The sequence below is a fragment of the Meriones unguiculatus genome, chromosome 7 (assembly GCF_030254825.1).
Source record: "Meriones unguiculatus strain TT.TT164.6M chromosome 7, Bangor_MerUng_6.1, whole genome shotgun sequence".
In the NCBI taxonomy this organism is placed as follows: domain Eukaryota; kingdom Metazoa; phylum Chordata; class Mammalia; order Rodentia; family Muridae; genus Meriones; species Meriones unguiculatus.
The window spans coordinates 82860278-82882852 of record NC_083355.1 but is presented as its reverse complement, the minus strand read 5'-3'; the positions used below and the strand labels follow the sequence as shown (position 1 = coordinate 82882852).

Sequence of the window (22575 nt, the reverse complement as noted above, 5' to 3'; positions counted from 1 at the left end):
AAGAGAATGTCTGTGAGTTTGAGGTCCAAGGGGTCTACCTCACAAAAACAGCCAGCCTACTCAAGAGGTTTGCTGCCCCAAGCTTACTCGAACATGGAGGCACAATCTAAAGATTATAAAAACATGACCTGAATTCACTTCAAGTTGAGAGGCCATCCGTTCACTTACCACACACAAGGAAAGGGGCTCCTCCCTGCCGGGCTCTGAGACACAGAGATGAGTGTGTCAAAACGCACAGAGCTCAGGGAGCATAAAGAGCAGCTCCTAATCCCCAGGTTCACGGCAGCAAGGCTCTCCCACAGGCACTCAAGCAAGAAGCAGTTTCTACCATCCGGTTCTCAAGACTTCTCTGCTGCACTTAGCAGGCCGGGCTAAGCTAGAGCCGCCAGGGGGGTGGACAATGGCCAGACTAAGGCAGCCTGGTGACTAATGTGACAGCCAGAGTTTGTTTTAAATTAATCTCTGTGCCTGAGAGGCCCATGAAATAAAAACGTCTCTAACCTGTGAGCCCTTTGCCCAAGGACTTGCACTTCTTGAGATGCTGGAGGCTGTTGTTTACGGGAGATAATGAGCCACTTGTTTTCACTACCTTAAGCAAGTCTGTCAGGCCCAACTGCTGATCACAGGTGGGCAGGAGGTACATCTGCATACATGCTTGCCCTGGCTGGACCTGGCGGTAAATGTGTGGCATTATGGGGTTGCCTTTTTAAGCCTCTGCAAACATGTGACTCCCTGCCATTTCCCGGAAACTCCAGAATGGTCCCGGTCCGCGTCCATCATCCTGGCCATTATTTAATTAAAAAATTTGCTTTAAATTTGACTCAAAACTGGGGTAGCGGTCTTATTCTTGACCTGTGGGATTAACACCGGAACCCATTAATAAGTTCAAAGAAAATTTTATTCCCTGTATCCACCACCACAGGATGAGCCAGATGAAAATGAAAAATTTTTACGAAGTAAATGATATATTTATTTATTTATTTTGTTTTTTAGCCCAGGCTGGCCCTAGACTGGAAAACCATCTGAGTCAGAGTGCTAGAACTGCAGTCATAAATCATTTCCCCAGGGTAAGGTTCCTGGCTCATAAGATAAGAAGTTGGAAGAAAACCAATAATAAAAAAAAGAGCAAACAAAAGAGATAAGAAGATTAAACACAGTTCACATATATTTTCCATAAAATGAACTGACCTTTCATTAAAGAGGATTTTTTACAGCCTATAATGTATTCATTAAAGGAACTCTTCTTTAATGAGAAGTGGCTGGTTATTTGTGTATGTGTTTCACTGTTTTGTGTATGTCTGTGTGTGTGTGGCATGTGGTGTGTGGACGCATGTGCCTACAGGCACACCTCCCCACACGCATACACAGATGACATAGCATGGCTGACGACATTATTCATCCTATTCCCTGGCTGCCGGCCCAAGCGTTCCTATCCCCATCGCTCCACAGTACCGGGGTTCCAGACACAAGTGACCGCGCCTCGCTTTTTATGTGGGGCCTAGGGATTTGAGCTCAGATCCTCTCAACTACCGAGCCATCACCCCAGCCTGGAAGGGACTTTTAAAAAGTATTTACTTATTTATTTCTGACGCGTGTGACTGTGTGGTTCTGTGTTCCCCTCGGGCACTCAGGGGGCCAAGGATGCCACAAGAAAGTTATGGATGCAGGATGACAAGCTGTTCCCTCTGACAGGGATGCTCAGAGCAGAACCCAGGTCGTTCGCTGGAGCAGTGGTCTCTCCATTTCCACAAAGCATCACCCAGTGTCACAGGAAACTGAAAAGTCATAAACTCCACCTCCAGCCCCACCGTGCAAATGGCACCGCTGCCACTACTTCTGAAAATTCTATTCAAATTTCTTATCCTAAGCCTTCCTGTTTTATTTTTTACAAAATCGTTATTTTACACAGCCGAGCCTAGTGGCTCACAAGGCAGACACAGGTGCATCTGTGAGTGAGGTCCAGGACAGCCAGAGCTACACAGAGACACCCTGTCTTGAAAACCAAAAATATATACATTATTTTATATCATATTTTCATTTGGGGGATCTGCTAAATATTAACAATCACCATTTCTGTGTCATTAATCTTCACAAATATAATTTAATGTCTCATTAAAATCTTGCTGGTTCCTAAAAACTTGACTAACAAAACAAAGGTTATGCTCTTAAAACAGCTCAAAGGAACCATTAAAGCATCCAAAAGAAGATTTGGAGGGGGTAATGAAATAGATCTTTGTAGCTGGCCTTGAACTCAAGAGATTCAACTGTCCTGCCTCTCAGATTCTGAGATTAAAATCTCGCTAGGCATGTCTAGCTCAAAAGGCATTTTTTAAAAAATTTTCTTATTTAGCTTTTATTTATTACTAGTCAGTAACTGGCCGGGAAGTATTTGTGCATTCAGGACTTCCGTGTTCCAGGCACAGGGCTGGGCGTTCTGTGGCATGGGTTACGATTACCTCCCCTAGCCTGGCTACCGTTCACTGGGGACGTTCGCTGTGGGCGGTGATTTCTAGCTGTACAGCAAGCAGGATCCAGACTCACCTGGGCTAGAAAACGGCCAAGCCCTGACTCAAAACCCAGCTGCGGTGGAGGAAGCAAACATCAGCCTCTTCCTGATGCCTCTCTGCCTTGCCTGGCCAAAGCCAGCTTAGACAAACCTGTACGCACCTCGGGAGGCTCTGTTCTGTATGCCTGCACCTCCGAGCTTCCCTAAACTGCTTCAAACTGGGCAGCTCTTAATCCACTCCACACAGGCGCTCTCTGTCATTTGGTTTGTGTTTTGTATTGTTTTCCCGGGGAGCTGGGATTCCAGGCTGGCCCTGCCCTTTTCCATTTCTTTCAAAGAAAAAATAAATATAATAATAATAATAATAATAATAATAATCCGTATTTGCTAATTCCCAGGGTCCCACATTTATTCTAAAGCAATATTCCACAACATAAAGAAAACAAATATCTAACTGTCAGCTTAAGAGCTAATTCAAAAATACAAGCTGGGCTGGAGAGATGGCTTAGTGGTTAAGAACACTGGCTGTTCCTCCAATGGACCTCGGTTTGGCTCCCAGGACCCACACGGTGGCCTACAACTATGTGTGACTCCAGTTCCGGATGACCCAATGCCCTCTTCTCATCTCCACCGTCACCATACACACACAGCGCACACGCACTCACTCAGACTCACTCAGAGTCTTCTCTGATCCACCTTTCTGCGCTCAGTAACCACTCTGCAACTCCCCACAACGAGAAGGAGCCTGAATCACGGAAGAGCAGGTGTGGTGACACACACCTGTAACCCCCGCACCGAGAAGTGAAGCAGGAACGAACAGACAGCTTAACATCAGCACGGGCTCCACACAAAGACCTCTGACCCAAAACAGCACCAACAGAAAGGAAGCATGGAGACAGCCGAAAATCCAAAAATACAAATAAAAATGGGTTTTGTAAATCCACGCAGCACAGAAATGGTATTTGAAAATCTCTAAGCGTTACCACGGTTGCCAGCCTCGAGCAGCAAGGGCCTTCATCGGCTAATCCATTTTACAGGCCCTAAGCCTAGCTGGACCTGTGTGGCGACTCGTCTTTAATTCCAGCATTTGAGAGGCAGAGGCAGGCAGGCCAGCCTGGTCTGCACACCAAGTTCCAAGCCAGACAGGAATGCACAATGAGACTCCAACTCACAAAAACAGCAACAGAAAACTTTCGAGCGGTGGTTCTCAACCTTCCTAACGTTGTGACCCTTTGACACAGTTCCTCAGGTTGTGGTGACCCATCTCAACCCCAGCATTGCTTTGCTGCTACTTTATAACTGTGATTCTGTTAGTCTGATGAACCCTAATGTGAATATTGGATATGCAGGATAGCTGATATGTGACGCCCAAAAGGGTCTTGACCCACACAGACTGAGAACCACTGCTTTTCTTCTTCTTTTTTTAATATAATCTTTTCTTTATTACAATGTATTCACCTAGTGTCCCAGCTGTAGCCCCACCCTTGTTCCCTCACTATCCCGCCCCCCCTCCCTCCCTCATCTCCTCCCATGCCCCTTCCCTAGCCCACTGATAGGGGAGGTCCTCCTCCCCTTCCATCTGATCCTAACCTATCAGGTCTCATCAGGACTGGCTGCATTGTCTTCCCCTGTGGCCTGGTAAGGCTGCTCCCCCATCAGGGAGAGGGGATCAAAAAGCAGGCCACTGAGTTCATGTCAGAGACAGCTCCTTCTCCACTTACTAGGGAGGCCATTTGGAGACTGAGCTACCATGGGCTACCTCTGTGTAGGGGGTCTAGGTTATTTCCATGAATGGTTCTTGGTTGGAGTATCAGTCTCAGAAAAGACCCCTAGGCCCAGATTTTTTGGCTCTGTTATTTTCCTTGTGGAGCTCCAGACCCTTCCAGATCTTTCTATCTCCCCCTTCTTTCATAAGATTCTGTGCACTCTTCCCAAAGTTTGGCTGTGAATCTCAGCATTTTCTTTAATACCCTGCTGGGTAGAGTCTTTCAGAAGCCCTCTGTGGTAGGCTCCTGAAATTCCACCTCACACCCATCAGAATGGCTAAGATCAAGAACTCAAATGACAACACATGCTGGAGAGGATGTGGAGAAAGGGGAACCCTCCTCCACTGCTGGTGGGAATGTAAACTTGTACAACCACTTTGGAAGTTAATTTGGCACTTTCTCAGACAATTAGGAATAGTGCTTCCTCAAGATCCAGCTATACCACTCCTAGGCATATATCCAAAATATGCTCAAGTATACAACAAGGACATTTGCTCAACCATGTTCATAGCAGCTTTATTTATAATAGCCAGAATCTGGAAACAACCCAGATGTCCCTCAATGGAGGAATGGATACAGAAATTGTGGTACATTTACACAATGGAATACTACTCAGCAATTAAAAACAAGGAAATCATGAAATTTGCAGGCAAATGGTGGAATCTAGTAAAGATCATCCTGAGTGAGGTATCCCAGAAGCAGAAAGACACACACGGTATATACTCACTTATAAGTGGATATTATATAGGATAATCATGTTAAAATCTGTACACCTAAAGAAGTTAAGCAAGGAGGACCCGGGGTAAGATGCTCAATCTTCATTCAGAAAGGCAAATCGGATAGACATGGAAAGAAGGTGAAAATAAGGAAAAAGAGAACCACTGCTTTAGAGGCTGGCCATAGTAGTACTCTCCTGTAATCTCAGCATTTGACAGGAAGGAAGATAAAAGAGTTCAACAGCAGCCTTGGCTACAGAGGAAGTCTGAGATCCTGGGCCATATGAGACTCTGACTCAAAAAGTAAATTAAAATAAGGCCGGGCATGGTAGCACATGCCTTTGATCACAGCACTCAGGAGGCAAAGGCAGGAGATCGGTATGAGTTCGAAGCCAGCCTGGCCTACAGAGTGAGTTCCAGGACAGCCAAGGCTACATACAAAGAAACCCTCTCTCAAAAAAAGAAAAAGAAAAGAAAAAAAAGTGAAGGGGGGGCGGATTTTTAAAAATTTAGGAAGATTTTGCCTCTGTTCAAAATAAAATAAAATAAGAGGTGGGCCCCCAAGCTCTATACTCAGTATTTAAATGGAAAAATATATATATATATATTTTTTTTAATAAACAGAGAAGAAAATACTTCCTAAAGAATGGGATTTGTAGTTAATAAAAATAATAAGACAAATTGGGCTGGCAAGATGACACTGAATAAATATGTGTAATTTTTTTTTTTAATTTGTCTGTGAAAAATCCATTCTGCTGGAGAGCTAACTTGCTGGGAGCTAGGACGCCCCTTGGTTGTTGGTCCATGAGGAATGCAGCAATGCTTTGCTCGGTGCTAAACTTCTAACTAAAGAACAGGTAGATACTGTGCATATTGGCAGAGGAAGGGCAGAGGAGCGCTTGTCTGTCTTTCGTTCCATATTCATATAAATAAACTGAATTTTGCTCCTTTGTCTTCAGCCTTGCAGGGTGATCTTTGGGGGGGGGGGGGCCTTGTCACTTTCCCTTTTCTGTATGTACACAATTATCTGTCTAGGTCAAATTGGCTTTCCACCTTCCCAGTTTTATGCCAGGACGTCTGCTCTAGGTTAGTTTTTAGAGAAGACAGGCCTCCTTCCTCAGTCTGAGAGTAGAGCACATCAATACGAAAAAGGACGAGGGTTAATCTGAACTGGGCATGGGAACACAGGCAGAGGCAGGCGGATCTCTGAGAATTCTAGGCCAGCCCGGTCCACACAGCACGCTCCAAAATCACCCTCTTCAGTGTCAAGTGTGTCTGACTTGCAGCACATCAGCCTCCTAGACCCCATGCAGCCAAGGATAGCTAGAAATACATGCCCAAGACAAAAATCACATCCGTGCTTAAAACATTATGAGATCCGTCTGTGATTTTGTTTTGCTGGAAAAGTCAGTTGAGTGGCTCTCAGAGCTTGCATTTAATAGCTGACAGTGTCATTCTGCAATGACACAAAAAACTGACATGCCTACCACTGAACACCTCCTGACTGCTGAGTTCTCCCCACTCCACCTTTTTTCTTTTTTTATTATTATTACTATATTACTATTATTTACAATTTATTCACTTTGTATCCCAGCTGTAGCCCCTCCCTCATCTCCTCCCAGCCCCATCCTCCCTCCTTCTTCCCCCCCCCCATGTCCCTCCCCTAGTGCATTGATAGGACTCCTCCCCTACTACCTGACCCTAGCCTATCAGGGCTCATCAGGACAGCCTGGATCCTCTTTCTCTGTGGCTTTTTTTTTTCTCCTTGACTTTTCTCTTTAAAGGAAGAGGTGCTCAAAGAGGAGGCAACCAAGTTTATGTCAGAGACAGTCCCTGCTGCCCTTACTCGGGTGCCCACATGGAAACTGAGCTGCCCATGGGCTGCATCAGAGCAGAGGGTCTAGGTCCTCTCCGTACATGGTTCTTAGTTGGAGCATCAGTCTCTGCAGGATCCCCTGGGCCCAGATTTTTTTTCTCTGTTGGTCTCATTGTGGAGCCTATCTCCCCCTTCTTCATAAGACTCCGTGAGTCTCTGCATCTGCTTTGACCCCCTGCTGGGTGGAGTCTTTTAGGGGACATCTCTTGTCTTGTTCCCTGTCTTCTCCTATTTCTGGTGTCTGTCCTGTTTGCCATTCTGAATGAGAATTTAGCATCTTCCCTAGGGTCCTCCTTGTTGTTTAGCTTCTTCAGTTCTGTAGATTTTTAGTATGTTTATCCTATATTATATGACTAATATCCACTTATAAGTGAGTGTCTTTCTGCTTCTGGGATAACTCACCCAGGATGATCTTCTCTAGTTCCCACCATCTGCCTGCAAATTTCATGACCTCCTTGTTTTTAACAGCTAGGTAGTATTCCATTGCGCAAATGTACCATAGTTTAAAAATAGGGAACGCTTCACGAATTTGCATGTCATCCTTTCACAGGGGCCATGATAACCCTCTCTGTACCGTTCCAATTTTAGTATGGGTGCTGCCGAAGCGAGCACACTTTCCTTATTCCTGTGAGCGAGGACTCACACTTGTTTGGGCTGTCTGCCACTCCTCAGTATGAAGTCAGGACTTGCGCCCCTCCTAGAAGGAGAGAGTCACTAAACTGTGACACACAGTTGTAGGCACACACAATCTTTCTTCTTAAGTTCACTATCCTAAAACACTCCTATCTTCACACCCATCACTGCCTCACACGGGTCTTCAAGAGCAGAAAGGGAAACCCAGAGAGAGTGGCATCAGAGACCATTATTTTTGATCGCTGGTGCCCCAGTAGAGAGAATGTCTACCCCACACAATCACCCGCCCTTGGGAGCAGGCCGTTCTGAAGGCCGCAGGACCCTCCGCTTGTCTGGGTGCCTCACGCACAGGCCCAGGAGACCCAGCCTCACGGCCTCACAGGGAGGAGTCAGAGCCGTGTTTCCACATGTGTCATCCTACCCTCTCCTCATTCAAAGACCACCACCTAGGCTGATGGCCCAGGCTGTGAACGACTAAAAGTCATGCCTGAGACAGCGCCATGAAACACTAGAAACCAGACGTGGGTAAGACGCACAATCACAGACACTCCTCCCAGGAGATTCGAGAGGCCTCTTTCTCCCACGCTCTTGGCAACCCACCCAAAATCAAACACACTCCACACCCTCACTTCTTTTTCTTTTCTTTTTTTTTTTTTTTTTTTTTTTTTTGGTTCTTTTTGGTCTTTCAAGGCAGGGTTTCCCTGTGTAGCCTTGGCTGTCCTGGACTGTCTTTGTACACCAGGCTGGCCCTGAACCCACAGCTATCCGCCTGCCTCTGCTCAAAGGCGTGTGCCACCACACCCGGCTTGACTTTTCTTTTTAAAGCTCTTTGTTGCTGCAGTTTTTCTTTCTTTTTAGATTTATTTGTGTGTACGAGTGCTTTGCTGGCAAGTATCCATGGGCTCTGCATGCCTGCCTGCTCCCGGGTTTCTTTGTGTAGCTTTGGCTGTCCTAGAACTAGCTCTGTGGATCAGGCTGGCCTTTGAACTCACAGAGGTCCGCCCACCTCTGCCTCCAAAATGCTGGAGTGAAAGGGGTGTGTCACCACCACACCTGGTCTTTTTGTCTCACAACAGCAACAGGACACAAATTCTGGTCAGGACACTTAACATGCATCTGTCTAGTGATTCTACCTCAACGGTAACCTTAAGAGGTGGAAACGGGGCTGAGAGACGGCTCGGAGGTTCAGGGCACCAGTTGTTCTTCCAGAGGCCCTGAGTTCAATCCCTAGCAACCACATGGTGGCTCACAACCATCTATAGTGAGAACTGGCGCCCTCTTCTGGCCTGCAGGCAGAACACTGTATATATAATATAGATAGATAGATAGATAGATAGATAGATAGATAGATAGATAGATAGATAGATAGATAGATAAGAAACCTATTTAAAGGAAAAAAAAAGAGGTGGAAACGTCTCGTTTGCACTGGCATGGTTCCATGGATCACCAACAGGGAAGGGGCCAGATGGAGGTAAATGAACTAAGCGCATCCCAGCAGGAAAAACAGAAAGGCTCAGAAACCTTATTTACTTACACAAATCATGCCCGAAACATCCTCTTGCCAAACTTTTGACCTAGTCTGGCGTTGAGCAACGGTAAACTCTAAAAGTGAAGTTTCAGCTACGAATCATGGCTCTCTTTTGACTCAAGTCCTAGGATGCCGACTTCACTTCTGCCCGAGTTCTCCAACCTGTTATTTTTATGTGTGGAAACAAGCATTGTGTCCCTTTGCTCTCTCCCTGAAGACTCCCCATAACCTATTAATAGTGCCAGAAGTTGCCCGCCCGAGCTGAAATATAATTCATTAACAAAAGTGGCAGTTCAATGACTGACGGCTTGGTTTCGTTTCTCATCCTCAGAGAAAATCAATTGCCCAGCAAATGAATGGTTCCCTCTTTCATCCCCAGAGACCAACAATTAAGCCGGAGTTAGGCCTCAGCATGTCTGCTTATGGATGGGAATAGATGTTAATCTCCAAATAATCTCCAGGCCCTCTGGACCCAAGGAAAGCGGCTTCTGACCATGTTACCACGTCATCCACTCACAGGGAAGCTTTAATCAAGTCACTGTATATCTTAGTTTTCCCTGACCAGAGAAAACTTACTGAAACCCAGGCAAGAAGTCTGGATCCTAGAAACTAGGGATGTAACTAGCTCCGTTGGTAGAGGGTGTGCTTAGCATGTTTGAAGCCACCGCATGAAACTAAACCCCTTCAATCTCAGTTCCTGAGTGGTAAAAGAAGGTCAGGGGTTCAAGGTCATCCTCACTCAATGAATTCCAGGACAGCCTGGGCTATATAAAACCTTCTCTGAGAAAATAAAAGAAAATCTCGGTTCAAATGTTTTTTTGTTCGGTTGGTTTTTCATCAAGAAAGTGCAGTGGTATTCACTATTACAACTAGATAAAATTTTACCAGCTCTATCCAAAGCCACCAGACCCACACCCGTGTCTGCACAAAGCAGAGCCTGGGCCCTACCACACACTGGAGTTACAGACAGAGAAAACACAGGCTGTAGTGGAACAGCTCAAGAGATACTGTTGGAAGGACCCTGCTGTTTGAGGCTGCGGTCCTCCCAGACCGGATAGCCAGCCATTCTGAGCTCGGCATGGCGTTAAAGTGTAGGACTCCTTCCCCTCAGCAGGCCCTCCTGCTCTCTGCCTGACTTCATCTGCGGAGTGTCTTTAGACACAGGCGCCCCCAGCCACTTTTGACAGAGGGCCTCTGACACAACTCCCTGATAGCTCTCCCCTCCTGGCGCCTATATGATATATATGATAATCAGGTATTATGTTTCCATTCGTGTGATAGGAGCGTGCTGCTTAATGAAAATCAAGCATTCCTAAAGTGCCTAGCTCCAACCAATTATGTCCACCTATCCTTGGAGTCCCCCAGCCACTCCCCAATGGGTACATAGCCTTTGTTCTCTGGAATTAAAGTTGAACTAGCTCCTTGATGTGGCTCCTGGGGTGTGTGATCTCTATACAATGCTCACCGGCCATTCCAGGCGGCTTTTCCTCTCCTGTGAGACAGGCCCCAGGGAGGAAGAGAACCACAAGAAATAATTCCCTAGGTCCTGAAGACAGTGCAGGTAACCAGCATGCCTCTGTGTGGCAGCTTTGGGAAACCTTTTATCAGGATCCCATCAAGGTCTGCAGGACTCCAGAGGCAGGGAAACAGCAAGAGGGGTGAATGTAGCCAAGCCTTGGCCTATTTTAAAATCTTAATTTATATACAAATTAAGAAAAAATTGAGCCAGGCAGTGATGGTGCCTTTAATTCCAGCACTGGGTGAAGAGGCCAGCATGGTCTACAGAGTGAGTTCCAGAACAGCCAGGGCTACGCAGAGAAAATCTGTCTTAAAAAAACAAAATTAAAAAATAATAATAAATAAAATAAAAATTAAAAAAAAAACAAAATAATAATAATAATAAAGAAAAAAAAGAAGATAAGAGAAAAAGAAAAGAAAAAGTTGGGAAGTCCAGACCCATATGTATGAATCCCTCCCTGTATGAACTTCTTTTAGCAAAAAGGAGAGAACACTCAATCTGACAATTTAGAGTTCTAAGGCCAGCCATGTCAAAATATTGAGGTCCTCCTAGGAAGGAGGTATGCATTCAGTGATACCTTGTTGGTTTTGGTTTACTTTTTTTCCTTCCTTCTTTCCTTCCTTCCTTCCTTTCTTTCCTTTTTAGTTGTGGCTTATAGACAGTGTTTCCAGTAGCCGCTGGCTAACCTCAAATTCATGCCTCTGAGGCTGGCCCTGAACTCCAGCTCCTCCTGCCTCTGTCTGCACAATACCAGACCTATCCTAGTTTCTTAACAATAGTCACTGGGTTTCTCTTTGTCCACACAGCAAGTCCAGCAAAGCCACAGAACAGGGTCTTATCTGGGACTCACCCTTTGCCAACAGGCACTCGAGCCAGTCTCCACCCTGACCCTGGCTTTCCAGCATCAAGTCTCTGGTCTAGGTGCTCTGGATGCCCTGGGGACCAGGAGAGCACACAGAGAGCTCATTCTGCATTGCCCTTGGCCAAAATACTGTTAGTATAACATCTTAAATTGTGGGTCACAACCCCATATGGGATATGAAAATATGGCAACAATAAAAGGGTGGCTCCTGAGGCTGAAGAGATGGCTTAGAGGTTAAGAGCACTGGCCGCTCTTGCAGAAAACCCAGGTTCAAGTCCCAGCACCCACACAACGGTTCACAACAGTCTAGTTAACACCAAGTTCCAGGGATGGGACACCCTTACACAGGCATACACGCAGGCAAAACACCAATGCACTTGAAATAATAGATAGATAGATAGATAGATAGATAGATAGATAGATAGGCGTGGCTCCTGCGACCATCAGATTTCATTCTAAGCCAAGTGTAGAGTTAATCTGAAGTATTCCCTGAAGTGCTTGCCCATGCAACACTGATGAACAGGCCTCAAATGGCTCCACTAAGACTCAAGACTATGAACGTCAGTGTTTGAGTGTACATAGAAAACAAAGCGTTTAAATCTTGACATCTTCCCTCAGCATGTATCAAATTATTGTATCTTTGAACAGTACTTACGTAGAATATTTAATTGTAAAATTACTATTTGAGCTCCTGGCTTGAATGTTATTATTATTATTATTTTAATAGTTAAGAGGCTGGAGAGCCAGCTTAGTGGTGAGGGGCAGTTGCTGCTCTTCCAAGGGACCCAGGTTCAGTTCCCAGCACCCTTAGCGGTGGCCCACAACCACCTACTGACCTCTAGTTCCAGGGTATCCAAAGCCCTCTTCCGGCCTCTGCAGACACCGACACTCACATGTACATATGCACGCACACACACACACACACACACACAACACTTTTGTGATGAATTTGGGGGCCCAGAGAGACAGCTCAGTGGTCAGGAGCACTGCTGCTCTGTAGAGGGGCCAGGTTCAGTTTCCAGCACCCACGTGGCCATGGCAGCTAGCAAGCACGTACAGCTCCAGTCCTGGGTGAGCCAGCACGCCATTCTTTTCCAGGCACTGCACGCACGCGGAGCACTTCCACACATGCAGGCAGAACTTTCCAAAATGGCCCTAAACGCTCTTCTGCCATTTTGTGCCACACATTTCTGTGAGGCAATGCCCTCACCATCGACGGTTGCAAAATCAAGTTACTGCTCAACTCTGAACGCCACTGAAGGTGCTCTCCACAGTGTACTGGCCACAACTCGGCTAAGACCCAATTCCTTACGTGGAAACAGACAGGCATAGTCATCTCTTCAGCTTACAAGTTAATCTTTAGTGATTTCAATGCTATATGTATGCTAAACAATTGTCGTAGTATTGATTTATTATGATTTATTTTCAGTAAGTGTTTGACACACATGTCAATTTTATATACCTATGTAACCAGAGTCGATAAAGATTTCTTGGATGATATCCTCCTAGTTTGCTTTCTATTGCAGGAGAAAAGGGTTGATTTCACATAGCGGATGTTATAGTCCGCCATCCAGGAAGTCAGGACAGGGGGTCAAGCAGGAATCTGAGGCAGCAACAGAAGCAAAACTCTAAGGAAAAGCTAGGCACTGGCTTGTCCCTCAGGGCTTCCTCAGCTTCTCTCTTACATACCCCAGGACCCCTGCCAGGGAAAGCAATGCCCACAGTGAGCTGGGCCCTCCCACATCAACCATCAATTAAAATAAAAGATTCCCCACAGATTTGTCCATAGGTCAGTGTGATAGAGGCACGGCCCCAGCAAGGTTCCTTCTTTACAAGAGCAGAAAAACTAACCAGCCCAGGTAAGGGATTAAAAACTAGAAAAAGTTTAAGGAGCTCTGCTCCAGTACATGTAAACAGTCAAGAGCCTTTCTCTCTCCCTCCCTCCCTCCTTCCCACCACTCTCTCTCTCTCTCTCTCTCTCTCTCACACACACACACACACACACACACACGTAGAGAAATTATTTCCTACAAATATCAGCATTTTAAATTTTCACTATTATTGAAATATAAGCCACTCCTCCCTTCAGTGTTTATTACTGCACTCCTCCCTCCCCCTCTCCCCCTCCCCCTCTCCCTCTTTCCCCCTCTCCCCCCTTTCTCTCCCTTCCCCTCTCTACTGTCAACAGCCCTTGAAGCACTGGTGCCTCACCAATCCCACTGCATGATATTCTGATTCCGCAGAAGCGGCTGAGAGGGCTATCCCAGGAAAAGCATTTCCCTCCCCACCCCCAACTGCATTTCCAGAAGGAAGTAATACGCTAGGGAGAGGCCCTGAAATGCCAAAATGAAATGCCATCAGTGGTACTGCAGTGAAGCGGACTTCCTTAACCATCTTTGCCTTGCTCACAGACCCCTGTGGAAAGTCAAGTTTGTTACATTAACCCTGGGCTTTGGGTCTGTGGTTTGTGGGTTAGTGGCTTTGGTTTTGAGTTTGGTGTTTGGGATTTCCCCCCTTGGATGGGATCACACTCAAGAGCTTTAAGCGAATGGGCAGAGCTCTACCACAGAGTTTCAAGACAGGGTTTCTCTGTGTAGCCCTGGCGTTATAGACCAGGCTGGCTTGGAACTCATAGAGATGTAGCTGCCTCTGCCTTCCTGGGTGCTGGGCTTACAGGCACTTGCCATCAATTCTGGCTGGGCTCCCCTCTTTTTAATCTATGGTGTATGGTAGATTATTGCTAGAATCAGGAACTCAATGAGCGAAACCCCACCCCAATTAAATCAGGGTTCTTTAGGAGCCAACCACTTGAAAATCCTGCCGTTATGCACACACTCAGGAAGGCTGAATCGAAGGAGCAGCCTCTGAGCGTGCTGCTTGCCTCCTCCCATGGCACCATTACCTTTGCACCAGCAAATGCTTCTTTTCTCCTCCTTAAAAATTTTACTACTCTATGTTTACACATGCTCACTGGGGCAAAGGGCCACGCATGTACCACAGCGCATGGATGGAAGTGAAAGGACAACTTTCCACTTTCACACGGATCCCAGAAGTGAACTCAGGCTGTCAGGTCTCATGTATCCCCAGCCAGCCTCTAACGTACTATGTAGCCAAAGATAACCTTGAACTTCTGATCTTCCTTCCTCTACCCACAGAGTGCCGGGGTGTCTAGCTTTCCAACGTTTCTTTAGATCCCTTCATATTTTTAATTCTGTTATCACAAATCAAGCCATACGGCAAGAAACGTAAGGGAAAGAATTTCAGGGCCACTAGGATAACACTGATTTTGATAAACAAACACAAAAAGCTAAAATGCAAAACACAGCTTGTTTTCAAAATATTCCTCTGGCAACGAGTTTGTTCCTCTCTGAAATCACCCACTTACAAAGTCCACCAGTTCTTGCTCCTTACAAAGAGCAATTTCAGCAAATAAGCTCAAACTAGTTTCTGCTTGCATAGATAGATTTCAAACAATGTTCTCGACTCTAACATCCCTGCTAGTCCCAAGGCAGAAGAAACTAGTTTAGATGACATTTTTTGAAGATAAGAGCACTCAGGCAGGTGACAGGGGACAGTCCCCGATCTATCTTCTGCCCACACTATCCAGCGAATCACAACACTTGGTCAGCTCCCAGCAGCGGGAGGGCAGCGCTCCACGAAACGCAACCTCAAATACGACAAGCATTCTGCGTTGTTCCGGTGCTCCTTTGCAACTTTGAGGAGGCTAAACAAAATTCAAACCGGCAAGGGTTGGATGCTTTGAAGGGCGGCTACGTCAGAGCCAGCTAGCTCAAGCGATGGCTATAAAAAGATACAGCAGAGAACAAAAGGAGGCCCGGGAAGCCAGGACGGTAGAACAGGAAGATTACATCTTCCAAGCCCACAGCAGATTTCACTGTCTTAATCCTGGTGCTCAAGATCCCTGAGAACCACCTTTCAGAAAGCGGATGTCAGTGGCCGACAAGAAAGGGTCATGTGCACCTACTAAGTCAACACCGACTAGGGGAAAGAGAGCCACATATGACAAGAACTTAAATAAAGACAGATAGAAACTCAACTGTGGTGCGTACAGAAACTGTCTTTCTGTGCCTGGCATGGTGGCACGTGCCCTTCATGCCAGCGCTTGAGAGACAGAGACAGGAGGATCTCGGTGAGTATGAAGCCAGCCTGGTCTAAGCAGTATTCTAGGATATCCGGGGCTGCATAGAAAAAGAGAGACCCTGTCTCAGACAGACAGACAGACAGACAGGGACTGTTTTACTAGCGCATTGCCAGCAGTGAGAGGCTTTCACTGTAACAGATACTCTTTTGTTGAAAATGAAGAGTCCACCTTGTCTTGCTGGCACATGCACACAGGACACGCTGAAGGAAGGCGGACGGTGCCTTTGAGGTCAGCCTGGGATACGCTTAGGTGACTAGAGGCATGGCTCAGTGGTTAGGAATGTACGCTGCTCCTGCAGAGGGCCTGAGTTCAGCCGCAGCAGAACCCTCACCACTGCCTGCGACTCCAGAACATCTGAGGCTGTCTTCTGGCCTCTGAAGGCACTGCACACACATGAACACACTCCTCAGACTCACCTGAATTCAGACAATGAAAAATGAAAGATTAAAAAAAATGTTTTAAAGGAACGGGGAACTGAACAGAGTAACTCCAGAGATGGTGATTTAACAAAGCAGATTAGGAGCCATTCGTGGTGGCACACGCCTTTCACCCCAGGGTCCCAGGAGGCAGGAGTTCTGTAAGTTGGAGGCTAGCCTGTGATCTATATGATCCCCCACACACACACAGCCAAGGCTGCAAAATGAGACCCTGTGCTCCAGTGGTGAACCCGGCAGTCACTGCTACTCCCCAGGGGAATCCAGAACACTCTCTACTGTGTTTCCACTTCCTTCTCCAACAAAACTGACCTCTCTCACCTGAAGAGGAACAACTAAGCTCTTTGTTGCTGAGTTTTCCCCCAAGGATACAAATTTGCCAGCTCTCATGCATTTTAGAATCTGGCCCAACCTCCTGTCTCCAAGAAAGAACAGGAGGTGCTGTGCGCACAGCCTCCTCTTCCACTTTTCATGTCTCTATCAGAACTTTGTTTGACCAGAATAAACAAAACAAAACATCAACAACTTAATTTGTTTTTTATTTCTGAGATTACAATTCTTCAAGGAGGTTTCCAATTTTTCATGCACTTTTCCATAAAGATGAAATGTCCTAGGACGCATGGATCCCTTCTGACTCTTTCTCTGCAAGGACTAAGGTTGCAGGGGTCTTCTTTCAGGGAATTTCAAGCTGAGTTTGGCGATCCTGGGGAGCATTTTTCCCTTCTCAGAGCCCTCCTCATGGAATGAGCCCTGACCTCACCCCAGCCCACTCCCACACACTGCATACATAGATGGCCTTCACCAAGAAGCGCTGCCCAGGAGGCTGGGAATATAGACCAACAATAAAGCGCATGCCTGGTATGTGTGGGGCTCTAGATTCAATCCCCCTCTCAGAAAAAGAAGGGAGAGAGAAAAGGAGAGTTAAGAAAGGAAGTCTGGGCTGTTTCTCTCCATTGCTGAACAACTCAACCAAACCTCAAAAGATACCTTATAAAGGCTATAGTATCTTCCGGAATAGATGAAAAACAAAGCATTAAAAAACAGAAAGAAGCGGGACCCCTAAGATGCGAGGAAATCCGTGGGATACTTAGAGCTGACCACCAAGACAGATCCGTCATGACATCTGCAGCAGCCTTCCAAAGTTCCTCAATAACTAAACATTCCTTCTGACAACTAACGCTGCAAATAAGAGTGAAATCCCCTGTGTGAAAACAGGGGATTCCCCTCTTAAAGGTGACAAAACTGGAGGTGCTCTGCCTGAAAAGAATAAAACAGTAAAAGAAAAGCTAACATTTGCTCAGTGCTTAATTTGTGCCACCCACTACGCATGAACCGTGACTTTGGCAAGCCTATAAAACACAACCATCTACACGCTTTAGGGAAACCGGGAGATTAAGTAACGTATCCAAAACCACACAGCAAGCGATTAGCAGGACTAACTTGAACCCAAATACTTCAGGCTTCAAAGGCCACGTCCTTAAACCACTACAGCGAGAAACCTAATAGCCAACATAGGTCCAATCCTCTACTGCATAATTCCGTAGAGAAATTTTATACTCCGTGACTACGGCCCTACCACCCTGAGTGTGCGCAGTCTCGTGTGATCTCAGAAGCTAAGGCTGGGCCTGGTTAGTACTTGGATAAGCGATATTTATTCGCACGTCATCTGAACTTTCAACACAGGAAACTAAACAGAAGAAGCCAGCCTCGTGGCACAAGCTTGCAATCCCAACACTGAAGAAGGCTGAGGTAGGAGGCCTTGAAGCTGTAGGCCAGCCTGGATCACAGAACAAAAGTGTTGAAAGGAAGAGGAGATAAAGCCAGACATGAGAAACCGAGAGAGGGGAAGAGATTGAATACTGTGACCAACGTAATTTAGAGCTAGGTTCATTTATTTGTTTTATATTTTTAATGTATGGTTGGGGTTTTTTGGCATTTTGTTTTGTTTTTATTCTGTATGTGTAGGTGCTTTGTCTGCCTGTCTGTCTGTGTATCATTTGGTGCCATGGGAAGGCACAAAAAGAGCCAGATCCCCTGGGACTGGAGTGCAAATGGTTTTGACCCACCTGAACCCGGGTCCTCTGAAAGAATAGCCAGTGCTCTTAACCACTGAGCCATCTCTCCAGGCCCCATTTTGTTTATATTTTTGAGACAGAGACCGTAAGCCAGGCTAGCCTATAGATTACTATGTAGCTAAGAATGGCCTTGAACCTCTAACCCTCCTGTCTTCCCCTCCCTCCAGTGCTTGGTTTATGCAGTACTGGGGATCAAACCCCAGGGATCTGCCCACGCTAGGCAAGCAAGCACATCCCACGCCTAGGGATTCCTGTGTAATCACCATTGTCGGAAATTCTCTGCCCTTTCTGAGAGAGAAAAAGAAAATAAGGAAAAGAGAAACATGCTTTTGCCCACTGTTGCATTTGGCTGTCAAACTGGTGTGATAAATTAACTAACCAAACTGGTTTCGAAGCAAATGAGAAGTCCAAGGTGTTGGAATTCTTACCCTGGTTACAGTCCAGGATCTAGCAGAACATTTAAAGAGGGTTAGATTTAACATGTGCTGGGCTTTCAGAACAGAGGGCTGAAATAAGAACCAGGGTTTATGACACCTCAGGAACAAACCACCACACCAAGGATCTAGGTGAGAAGGAGAAAGCGCAGAGTCTAGAGACAGTGGTGAATTTCTGCAAGCCTCCAAGGGTTTGGAAATATTCAAATGAAGGAAACATAACAACTGTCCATAGTGATAATCTCTAGGGAAGGGCACTGTAAGAGTGGAAAGTGAAAATAAAACAGGGGAGGTGCCGAGCATGCGTCTGTGTTGGATTTGTGTAATGAAAATAAGATCTTTACCAACTCACTTAAAGTTCCAGGATTGAATTCTTAAATGTACAAAGGCTATTTAAATTTTAACAGTTCTTTTTTATTACTTTTCTGTGTATTGTGTTTCTGGTCATCTACAGGTCAGAGGAAAACTTTTGGGGGTCAGTTCTCTTCTATTACATGGGTCCCCTAGGTCATACTCCAGACTGTCAGGCCTGATGGCAGATGCCTCTTACCTGCTGAGTCATCTCACTGGCTCTGCAGGTGTCCTTTTCATCTGCACCCACAATGTCACCCTAGGATCACATGTTCCTTCATCTACTAAAGGAAACACAAGCTGGACAAAGGGACACATGCCTGTAATCCAGCTACCGGGGAGGCTGAAGATAGCAAGTCCAGAGCCAGCCTCATCATCATCTTCTTCATCATCATCTTCATCATTATTGTCATCATCACTGTGGTTGTTATTGTTGTCATTATTATTATTATTATATTATTATATTATTATTATTATTATTATTTATTTTGGAGGGTTGTTTGGTTGGTCGGCTTGGTTTTCCTGTTTGTTTTTTTGAGACAGGGTTTCTCTGTAGCAGCAGGTAGCCCTGGCTACCCTTGAACTTGCTCTGTAAAACAGGCTGACCTCAAACTCAGAGAGATCCACCTGCCCTGCCTCCCAAGTGCTGTGCCAGGGTTAAAGGTGTGTGCCACCACTGCCTGGCTAACAGTGCCATTTTAAAATAAAGATAATAAAAAGAGCTGACGTGTAGCTCAGAGGTGGCACACTTGCCTGGCTTGCCCAAGGCCCTGGGCTCAGTCTCCAGCACTGCCAAAATAATAACATGTCAAGTAAAGGGGAAACTGTTAAAGACAGAAAGCAATATGTTCACGTTAAGGATGGGGCTCAACTGGAGGAGTGCCTGCCTAGCATGCAGGATGCCCAGGGTCCCATGGGAACACAGGTGGAGCATGCCTGTAATCCCTTCAGGTGGAGGCAGGAAGCTCTGAAGCCCAACACCACCAACAACCAGTTAGAGGTTAGCCTCGGGATACATGAGGCTCTGGCTCCCAATAAATAAAATTTAAAAAAAAAAATCAACAATAGCAAAGCAACATTCTCTCTCTACCTCAGTTTCCTCTCCAATTTAAGTAAAACGGGGCCCATCAAATCAAGCATTTACCCAAATGATTTCATTTCAATTAGAATTAAGAGAAAGGGGGCCTAAAGGCACCGAAAACTCCAGACACTTTAAAAAGAAAGAAATATTAGAACACGAGGCATACAATGGGGAATGAACTCCCCTTGACACCAATCAGCTGACAAAGAGGAGCCGCCCAGGTGAGGGAGGGTGCCTGTCTCAGACTCTACAGTGGGAGTGAACATTCAGTCAGTGAAAAGGCAGAGGAGCCATAGGAGCCACAGGGGCCATCTGCCTGCTGCCTACCACCTTGGCATCAACTCACTCATCACTGTTCTAGCTGGAAGACAAGGCTAAAAGTGAGAGAGGTTGATGGCTTTTTCTTAATATATATTTTATTTTACCTGTACGGGTATTGTGTCTGCGTGTATGCCCGTGTATCGCCTGTGTGAGGGGAGCGCCTGCAGGAGCAAGAAGCAAGCATGGGATCCCCTGGACTGGTATCACAGAGGTTTGTGAGCCACTGTATGCTGTCGGGAACCAAACTCAGGTCTTCTGGAAGAGCAACCAATGCTTGTAACCACAGAGCCATCTCTCCAGTCCCAGGGTCAATGCTTTCTCCGGCTGTGATGATACACATTTGGAGTCCCAGTTTCTACAAAGGCTGAGGCAGGATTGCTTAGACCTAAGCAACACAGTGAGATTTTTGTCTCACCTGTGAAAACGGGCTGGAGAGATGATTCAGCAGTTAGGAGCACTTAATACTTCTTGCAGGGTGTAAGAGTTTGGTTCCAGGGACCTACATCAGTCAGTTCACAAGCCCCTGTGACTCCCACCCCAGGAAATCCGACGCCCTCTTCTGGCCTCTACAAGTACTGCACTCATGTGCACAAATCCTCACATAGACTCATAATTTTTTTAAATAAATAAATAAAAACATTTAGACATATAAATAATTAAATGAGTGATAAAATGGAGGGAAAGTGAGGAAGAAGGAAATTTTTCTTTTAATCAATAATTTGTGAAAAGTCAAGGCAGTAATGGCACATGTGTTTAATCCCAGGAGAGGCAGGCATATTTCTTGAATTTGCGACCAGCCTGATCTACAAAGCAAGATTCAGGACAGCCAGGGATAGTCTTGAACTGTGTCTTGGAAAACCATTAAGAACAATAATAATAATAATTTGTGGAAGTGCTTAGCATAAGTCTGAAACAGTGTGTGCTCAATAAATACCAGCTTCCTCCTTTCCGAACTGAATTTCCAGCTGCTAAGTTACTGGATGTTTGGTTGACTTTAAGAACCTGACCCCTACATCACCAATCTCTCTCTCTCTCTCATGCAATATCACAACATTATCTTTGGCACATACTTTAAAATCCTCCCTCCCCACTTCCTCCTAACACTCTTTCGTTCTGTTCTGCAACATTTTTCACATTCACCTGACTCTCTGTATTTGGGCTGTCTCCCTCTAAAGCCGTGTGTGTGCACACACATGTGATAGTGTTATGTAACCCTGTGTGTATGTGTGATAGTCTCATGTGAATGTGTGTGTGATAGTCTCATGTGACCCAGGGTCTCATGTGGCCCATGCTAGCCTTAGAGTTTCCACGTAGCTGAGGATGAACTTGAGTTTGGACTTTTGATCTTCCTCTGTTTCCTAGGTGCTGGGGTTACAGGCATGCACCACCACAGCCACTCTGCACAGTGCTGTGGATTGACCGAGGGCTTCCTGTGTGCTAGGCAAACATTCTAGGATTTGAGGTGTAACCCTGGCTTTCTCTGATACATCTTTTTAGAACATCGTCATGAAACAACTCACACCAATCAGCCGTTTTGGTTCCTGCAAGTCAAACCCACCAAAATCAACCAAGATGACCCACTACCTACATCTCTAGCGTTCTCCCTCACCAAATTCTGCCCCGAACCTGTACTTTCCTTCAGCCTAAAATTTACCCTCTTCCATTCCCCACAAATAAACCCTCGGGGGTAGTTACAGGCCAATGGCATACCCCGATTCCCCAAAGCTGGCATTAATCACCCGGGGCTGGGTGGACCCACAGCACCGGCTTCTCTGCAGCCAGCACTTCCTCCATTCCAGAGACTGTTCAGTGGCCACCTTCCCCAGCAGCTAAGTACTGAGAGCCATGTCTGCTTCGTTTCTGACAGCCTCTAAACACCTGTCACCTGTGTGTGGTACCCTTGAACACAATGCAACGGCTATTGTTTTAAACATGATTGCACTATGAGCCCCCTAGGGAATGAGCAGGGCACGCCTCTGAGGGTGTCTGTGAGGGCTTTTCAAGAGAGGGCTAACCTGAGAAGAAAGATCCACCCTGACTTTGGTGGGTGCCAGCTCCCAAACAGAGCTCTAACCTGAATAAAAGGGGAGAGATGTTTCGGGAGTTGGAGGCGGCTGGGGAGAAGGAAGAAAGGAAAGAGGAAAAGGGGGGAGGTATGGGGTGGGGAAGAAAGGAAGCAGGGAAGGAAGGAAAGGGGGAAAAAGGGTTCAGAGGGGAGTCAGTTCAAGGTCATGTTCAGTTGCACAGTGCATTTGAAGTCTTGCCTGGGCTATGGGAGACTTTCTTGAGGAAAAGAGAAAGAGAGAGAGAG

The 22575-nt window shown here is 46.1% G+C and overlaps 1 protein-coding gene and 1 non-coding gene across 4 annotated transcripts in view; both read right to left on the bottom strand.

The window, feature by feature from the left end:
- Nucleotides 1–22575, bottom strand: part of Syne2 (spectrin repeat containing nuclear envelope protein 2) — a 302588-nt gene that overhangs the window by 268886 nt on the left and 11127 nt on the right. The window lies entirely within an intron of this gene.
- Nucleotides 7370–7476, bottom strand: LOC132655484 (U6 spliceosomal RNA). The gene has a single exon (XR_009593292.1). It is a non-coding gene; the product is annotated as a U6 spliceosomal RNA (small nuclear RNA).